This window comes from Hyaena hyaena, unplaced genomic scaffold, assembly GCF_003009895.1.
Source record: "Hyaena hyaena isolate Hyena2069 unplaced genomic scaffold, ASM300989v1 scaffold_218, whole genome shotgun sequence".
In the NCBI taxonomy this organism is placed as follows: domain Eukaryota; kingdom Metazoa; phylum Chordata; class Mammalia; order Carnivora; family Hyaenidae; genus Hyaena; species Hyaena hyaena.
The window spans coordinates 1,395,912-1,404,704 of record NW_024080851.1 but is presented as its reverse complement, the minus strand read 5'-3'; the positions used below and the strand labels follow the sequence as shown (position 1 = coordinate 1,404,704).

The window sequence follows — 8,793 nt, the reverse complement described above, 5'->3', positions numbered from 1 at the left end:
CACTGTGTTCCTGCCGTTCGTGCTTCTAATACCCGTAATAGCGCGCCCCACGCAGACACTATCTCTCTCTCCTCCCTTTCTGCCACAGCCGCCGGCATGGAATTGCGTGTTTACACGCCTTCCCGCGTGCGTGTGAGGAGCACACGGCCTGCGGCTCGCCTGGCCCACGCCCTCCCACTCACCACCACCCAGTTGACGTGGCCTGACTTCCCAGTAACGACCAGGCTTCTGTTTGCTGAGGGCAGCTCTAAGTCACAGGACACTCTGGAAGGTGGTGGAAGGAGGCAAGTGAAGGTAGGCACTCTCCTTCCCTAACGGGTGGGAACCCCATTTTCTGCTTGGAGACACCCCTGAGATGGGCAAGGAAGAGAATGTTTTGCTCACAGCCAGCAGCCTGGTCCAGGGGACCAGGGCAGCCCCACAGCCCCGGCCCTCCATGCCGTTCAGACAGGACAGGGGTAAAATCCAGGTAGTGAAATCCCTCTATGCTTCCATCCCAATGGTCAGGCTCCGGGTCACCTTCCACCCTCTGGCAGCACATAGGGACCAGCGGGGACCCAGCGACATCGGATGAACCCAGGTGAGCAAACACAGAAGGCTCTGAAAATGTAACTGCCCCTTGCAGGTCATGAAGGGCCAAACCAAAGCAGGGCGACCGCCTGAGGAAACAACAGTGTAAGTAGGACCCAGCATCTGCTTGCGTAACCGCCAAAATATGCAGGACGCAGTACACATCGCCAAGAACCAAGAACATCACAGCGTGGACGGGAAAAGACAGTGAACTGACGCCCACACCAGGATGAATCAGTCACTGGAATTATCTGACAAGGGTTTTAAAGCAGTCTTCAGAAAAAAAAAAAAAGCTACAGTAATCCATTGGAAATTCTTTTGAAACCAATGAAAAAATAGAAAATCTCCGCAAAAAAATGGCAGTTCTCTATAAAAACAGCAAAACAGCAAAAAAGAAAAAGATAAAGAAAAACCAAAACAAAAGCCCCATAAAAGTCAAAACCGAAGGAAACATATAGAATTGGCAAATAACAGAAATAAAAAGAGAAACGTAGTGAGGGGGTCAGTAGTGGAGGCGGGTGACAGAGGACGGGACTGAGACACGTGGCGAGGATCGACAGAGTTCAGTCGATCTGAACAATAGAGAGTGATCGGCTGAAAAACCTGAGCAGAGCCCCGGGGATGGGGTGGGGGGACACAGTGAGGGCTGAGCTTCTCAGGAGGGGTCTCTGGGGAAGGGAGAAGGTGGGGCAGACGGCAGGTTTGGACAAACGTCAGGGGACAGCTTCCCCAGGGGGCACATCACACACATTCAGACCCAAGTAGGAGAAACCCAAACACACCCATGAATAAACTTTTGAAAATTAAAGTTAAAGAAAAAAGTCTCGAAGAAGCAGGAGGGAAACAACACAGGACTGTAGTAGGGCTGCCTGGGGAAGCTTGGCTTACTCGTTGGACACAGTCAGGGCTCCGAGAGGGCAGAACTTTGTGTAGGTGCCAAAGGGAAAGAAGGTTGAAAACTATAGAGACCTTATGAAGGAAATTGAAGAAGACACAAAGTAATGGAAAAACATTCCATGCTCATGGATCGGAAGAATAAATATTGTTATAATGTCAATACTACCCAAAGCAATCTACACATTCAATGTAATCCCAATCAAAATTGCACCAGCATTCTTCTCAAAGCTAGAACAAACAATCCTAAAATTTGTATAGAACCAAAAAGACCCTCAATAGCCAAAGTAATATTGAAGAAGAAAACCAAAATGAGAAGCATCACCATCCCATACTTTAGCCTCTACTACAAAGCTGTAATCATCAAGACGGTATGGTACTGGCACAAAAACAGACGCATAGACCAATGGAATAGAATAGAGAACTCAGAATTGGACCCACAAATGTTTGGCCAACTAATCTTTGACAAAGTGGGGAAGAGCATCCAATGGCAAAAAGACAGCCTCTTTAACAGATGGTGCTGGGAGAACTGGACAGCAACATGCAGAAGAATGAAACTAGATCACTTTCTCACACCATACACAAAAACTCAAAATGGATGAAGGACCTGAATGTGAGACAGGAAACCATCAAAACCCTAGAGGAGAAAGCAGGAAACAACCTCCTTGACCTCAACTGCAGCAATTTCTTACTTGACACATCCCCAAAGGCAAGGGAATCAAGAGCAAAAATGAATTGTTGGGACCTCATCAAGACAAAAAGCTTCTGCACAGCAAAGGAAACAATCCATAAAACTAAGAGGCAACTGTCAGAATGGGAAACGATAGTTGCAAATGACATATCAGATAAAGGGCTAGTATCTAAAATCTATAAGGAACTCACCAAACTCCACACCCGAAAAACAAATAATCCAGTGAAGAAATGGGCAGAAGATATGAACAGACACTTCTCCAAAGAGGACATCCAGATGGCAAAAAGGCACATGAAACGATGCTCAGCGTCCCTCCTCATCAGGGAAATACAAATCAAAACCACACTGAGATACCACCTCACACCGGTCAGAGTGGCTAAAATGAGCACATCAGGAGACTCCAGATGCTGGCGAGGATGTGGAGAAACGGGCCCCCTCCTACGCTGTTGGTGGGAATGCAAACTGGTACAGCCCCTCTGGAGAACAGTGTGGAGGGTCCTCAGAAAATTAACAATAGAACTCCCCTCTGACCCAGCAATAGCAGTGCTAGGAATTTACCCAAGGGATACAGAAGTGCTGATGCATAGGAACACATGAGCAGCACTCTCAACAATAGCCAAATCATGGAAAGAGCCTAAGTGTCCATCAACTGATGAATGGATCAAGAAGATGTGGTTTATCTATACCCTGGAATACTACATGGCAATGAGAAAGAATGAAATCTGGCCATGTGTAGCAACATGGATGGAACTCAAGGGTGTTATGCTACGTGAAGTCAGTCAGGCAGAGAAGGACAGATACTGTATGTTTTCACTCATAGGTGGATCTTGAGAAACCTAACAGAAGACCATGGGGGAGGAGAAGGGGGAAAATATAGTTACAGAGAGGGAGGGAGGCAAACCATGAGAGACTCTTGAATACTGAGAACAAACTGAGGGTGGATGGGGGGCTGGGAGAGAAGGGAAGGGGGGTGATGGGCATGGAGGAGGGCACTTGATGGGATGAGCACTGGGTGTTATATGGAAACCAATTTGACAAATTATATTAAAAAGTTAAAAACGGGTGATATTCATATCTGGTTAAGTTGACTTTATTTTTTATAATGTTTAATTAACTTATTTTGAGATAGAGAGTGTGTGAGCAGGGGAGGGGCAGAGAGAGAGGGAGACAGAATCCCAAGCAGGCTCTAGGCTCCGAGCTGTCAGCACAGAGCCTGACATAGGGCTTGAACTCATGAACTGTGAGATCATGACCTGAGCTGAAGTTGGATGCTTAACGGACTGAGCCACCCAGGCTCCTGGTTAAGTTGACTTTGGAGCAAAGAGCATCCTTAGCAGCAGAGAAGGAAGCTGTGTAATGATAAAGGGAAGGATCCACAGGGAGACAGAACCCTAAGTGTGTGGCCATCAAACCCAGGAGACACAAGCTGATGGAAATGGAGGAAGTGATGAGTGTAGGGTCTCAACTGGGGACCTGGAGGGAAGCATCCAGGTGGACAGGGTCCCAACAGCCAACGCACTGGCCGACAGGGCCTGCGCGACAGTGGAGGTGAGCAGTGGAGATCGCTGCAACTGCGGATGCTAATTGGCAAGAAGAAGGGGCACCCAATGACGCCAAGAGCTGGGGGAATATTCAGGAAGTGCTCTGAGTGGCACAAATGCCACAGCTCACAGAACTCATGATTCTATGTATGTTGCGCTTTCCACAGGACAGAATTCACAAGGGATGAAAGATTGTCTACCAGGACGCATGGCCGCGGGGACAGTAGGCTGGCACGCAGGATGCTCAGCGTGGACTGTTCAGTGCCTTGACGGCGGTGAAGATGCAGAACTAACCTGCTGGTAAAGTCATGTAGGATGGTGCGTGTGCACGCACACACACACACACACACACACACATTGGGACACACAGACATATACTGGGACCCTCCTCCCCCCACACACTGGGACAGACAGACACACAGACACAGACACACACACATAGACACACCCACCCACACAGATACACCCACCCACTGGGACACACAGACACATACTGGGCCCCACAGACACAAACACAGACACACACACACACACAAACACACACTGGCACACCCAGACACACACCGGGACCCACAGACACACAGACACACACACACACAGACACACACACACACACACTGAGACACACACAGACACACACCGGGCATCCCCCTCCCACATACACTGGGACACACAGACACACACTGGGCCCCACAGACAGACACACACATGGACACACACACATAGACACACCGGGACACACACACTGGGACACACAGACACACACATACATGGGGACACACACACACAGATACACACAGACAGAAACACACACACAAATACACACACAGACACACACACACACACAGAAACACACAGACACACATACACAGTTAGGATTTCTGTGTGTGGCACTGAATGCAGTTTCTGGGTCCATAGTTGTTTTGTCCCCCAGCTCAGGGGCTTTCCTGGCGACCGTCCTTGCCTCCCGTGCCTTCCCTCTCTGCTTTGCTGCAGTGACGGCCCCCAAGCCCACTGTTGACACTGCTGTTCCCGTCTGTCCCCGGGACAGTCCCGAGGGGACACTCTTGGGTCCAGCCTGATGACCTATGTTTGCAGAGTGACTGTTACAGGTTCAGAAGTTTCCCTTCTGGGGACTTATTTATTTATTTATTTTTTGTAAATGGAGGTTGAAGTTTACCAGATGCCATTTCACCTTCCATAGAGAGAAGCCCCCAGGATGCTCCAATTTCTGGTCTGTGCCTTTGGCAATTTGCTACCAGGTCCATGGATCCTGTGAGCTCAGTTTAGTCTCTCGTACGATTGCTCTCTCTGGTGTGTTTGTTGCACATGTTGCTGCGTTCAGCTTGATAATATTCCTTCCCAGCACTGCTGCTGGGCCTGGGTCTCAAGGTGTTTTTGAATTGATTACACATTTGTTTTATTTTAACGTTTACTAACTTATTTATTTCGAGAGAGAGAGGGAGGGAGAGAGAATCCCAACCAGGCTCTGAGCTGTCAGCACAGAGCCCGATACGGGGCTTTAACCCGTGAACCGTGAGATCATGACCTGAGCTGAAGCCGAAAGTTGGACTCTTAACCAGCTGAGCCTCCAGGTGCCCCAATTACACATTTTAAATGAAACAATTTCACTGTTTTCTCGTTCCACCTGTTGGAAGTGACACTCTGTTTCTTCTGTTTAAGGAGGTGCTGCCGACTTTACAAAAGTTGGAGTTGCCCTGATGAAGCCTTGGGGTGGTCGACAGCCTTGTGCTCTCACACTTGGTGCCTCAGGGCCTTTGCATGTCCCAACGTCTCTACTGTGCTCCCTCTCTCACGCCTTATTACCAGTCCCATGGATTTGGATTCCGCCTTCTGGTTAACCTCACACACGTTACTGATGCTATTACTGTCGCAGATGGTCAGTGTTCATTCATATTGTTCCTTGACCTGCCAGTTTCTTTGTTCCTTATTCTTTCTGGTCCCACCCAGGACTGCTCTGCTCGGCCTCACGTGTGTCTGGGAATTTCCCAAAGCATTAGTCTTCCAGGCACATTCTCTCAATGTTTGTTTGCCTCAACGACTTTATCTGCCCCCATTCCTGGGAGCTGTTCTTGTGAGGGCTCTGGTCTGGCCGGCACCTTCTGGGCGCTCCGTGTGCACAGCCTGCCTTGGGCTCCCACGCGGCCCCCTTTGAAGATTTCTCTTTGATTTTTACTGTTCCGTCTGTATTTTTGATAGGATATATCTTGAAAGGAATATCTTGTGTGTGTCGTCTTGGGGATTTGAGAGGATCCTTGAGTCAGTTCTGGAGAATTCTCAGCATTCATCCTTATCCGTCCAGTCCCGGTGGCCCCTTCCCATCTGTCTCCCCCTTGCCCTGTGGGTGCCCTCCTCCCTCCCCTCCTGCACGTTCTCTGCCCGTTCCTTCTTGGTCCCCATGCTGGGTCTCCCTCTGGGACCCACAGTCCTCCCAGAGCAGAGCTCCTGGGAGGGCGGCGTCTTCACGGGCTGAGAGTTTTTCCTTTCTCTTCCCCCCAACTCAAGTGCTGGGACCTGGGCTCCCGTGTCCTGTGAGGGCCAGCTTTTCGCTGCGGTCCCTCAGCAACTGCTCTCCCAGTATGCACCCACGTGTGCGCACACACACACACCCCCCTCTATGCGTGCACACGCACCCCACACAGTATAAACAGTGCACACACCACACGTGGACATGTGCACACACACCACACACGTGCACACATGAACACAAGCAGACACACGTGAACATAAGCACACATGTGCACGTGCATGTGCTGCAGTTCCCGCTGTCCACATGTGCATGCTGCCCCGCACACACGTGGCTGTGCCCAGGCCTGGGGCATTGACACGTGGGTCCCAGCCCTTGTGGGTGGGATGGGCCCACTGACTCCCCTGACCAGAGGACTCCCCACGTGGGCCCCCTTCCCGGTGGTGACGCCAGCTGACCAGGGCCCCGAGCTGTCACACTTGGAGTTCAGCTCTTCCAGGAGAAATGGGAGCCTTTGTGTCCCAGGTCGCTTCCCTGCCCCTTGTGTCTGTCTGTGTCCCCCCTTTCTTTGGACCCACACCTTAAGTCTTGTAGACGCCACGTGTTTACACTGGTGTCACATTTAACCCAGCACTTCCAGCCCCGCTCAGTAGGAAAACTGGTATCAATAACCTAAACCCACTAGAGTTCTGGAAATAGATGCATTATTTCTTTACTTTGTTTTTGTGTATTTATGTATTTATTTTGAGATAGCGAGAGAGAGAGAAAGAGAGAGAGAGCAAGAGAGCGAGCAAGCACAAGCAGGGGAGGGGCAGAGAGAGAGAGAGGAGCAGAGAAAGAATCCAAGCAGCTCTACACTGTCAGCGCAGAGCCCAACGTGGGGCTGAGTCCCATGACAGTGAGATCATGACCTGAGCTGAAATCAAGAGTCAGATGCTCAGCTGACTGAGCCGCCCCGGCGCCCTGCCTTTACTTCGAACGCTCTTTCCATTGCCCTTAGTGGTGCTCAGAATGCCAGTGGGTCACGTTTGGTTCTTTCTCAGCAGCAGACTTGCCTGGATTTGATTTCTGATCCCTGTGGACCTGCCTCTGGCTGGTGCAGTTTTGGGTGTGGCCCTGCCAGGCTTTGGGTCCAGCGAGTGCTCTCCAGGGCAGCTGTGTGCAGGAGCTGAGCAAGCAATTATTGAGCACCAGCTGTAAGCATGGTGATATTTACACACTATGTGAGATTAGAGGTGTCCCAGAGGAGGCTGCCCCTTTGCCAAGGGTATGTTTAGTTAAGGGAACGAGTCTAAGATGAGATTTTTAGAAACTAGCTCAGGAAAGTCCAGGAAAGAATGTGCCAAGCTTTATTATCCTAGGTGCTTTACACACACCGTCAATTTTCACTCAGCAGGACGTGTGCGTGGCTGCCTTCTCTGTGCACGGAGATGAAAGAGCCCAGCATTTTCAAGCCAGTGCCTCTGCCCGGGTCAGACCCCAGCCTCACAGCTGGCTCTGTTTCATCCCTGTCCTCGGTAAAGCCCCTACAACGTGCTCTTCCGTCTGTGAGCCTCTTCTGGTTCATAGTGTTTTCACCCACAGTGCCAGGGCACCTCTGTGCCACCTGTGGGAACCGGGTGTCACAGGAATCCCTCTCACCAGTCAGGAAGCAAATCTCATGGGCTACAAGTTCACTGGGAAGGTCACAGCCTTATAGCTGGACTTTCTGCATGGGGACATTCGGATCCCCAGGTGCTACCTTACACATGAGGACATCAGCTGCAGCCTCTGTGAACCCAAGATTAGGGGGAGCCCCCAGGGCCAGCTTACAGGCCACAGAGAGTCATGCAGCATGGCATGGGAGGTGGACATGCCCTGGAGTTTCTGGGCGGGCTCTGGGCACAGAGCTCCGGGGTCCCCAGCTCTGAGGCTCACTATCTGCATGGTCCTGGTGGGGCGGTATTACTATTCCATTGCCTCATAGGTCAATCAGGGTAACAGTTGTGACACCATAAGGTTTCTCTTTCAGAATTAAGGCCGTCACTGTGTGCAAAGCACTGAGGATGCTGCCTGGCAGGGAACAGAGGGCCGCTGGAGCAGAGGCTTATGCATTAGCCGATGCCGGATCCCATGTCGAGAGAGATTCTGAGTGTGAGCCCAACACACAGACGCTGGGAGCCACTGTAGTTCCTGCACAACACGAGGTGGGTGCTGGCTGCCATGGGCTGGACTGACAGATGGACGAATGGAGGGATGGATGGATGGGCAGACGGATGGATGGATGGACAGATGGATGGCGGAGGGATGGATGGGTGGATGGATGGATGAGTGGATGGGTGGATGATGGGTGGATGGATAGATGGATGGATGGATGGATGGATAGGTGGACAGATGGATGAATGGACAGAAAGACAGGCAGACATATGGATAGATGGACAGATGGAGGGACAGATGGATGGTGGATGGATGCATGGGTGGGTGGATGGGTGGGCTGATGGATGGATGGATGGGTGTGATGGATGGATGGGTGTGATGGATGGATGGGTGGGTGGATGGGTGCGATGGATGGATGAATGAATGGATAGATGAGATGGATGGATGGACAGATGGATGGATGGATGGATGAG

General features: G+C 50.8%; 1 long non-coding RNA gene across 1 annotated transcript; it reads left to right on the top strand.

Moving 5' to 3' along the window:
- The first annotated feature begins 245 nt into the window (after positions 1 to 245).
- Positions 246 to 8,364, top strand: LOC120238913. Its single transcript, XR_005530328.1, has 4 exons — positions 246 to 294; positions 508 to 580; positions 3,864 to 3,996; positions 8,196 to 8,364. It is a non-coding gene; the product is annotated as an uncharacterized LOC120238913 (long non-coding RNA).
- The last annotated feature ends 429 nt before the right edge of the window (positions 8,365 to 8,793 follow it).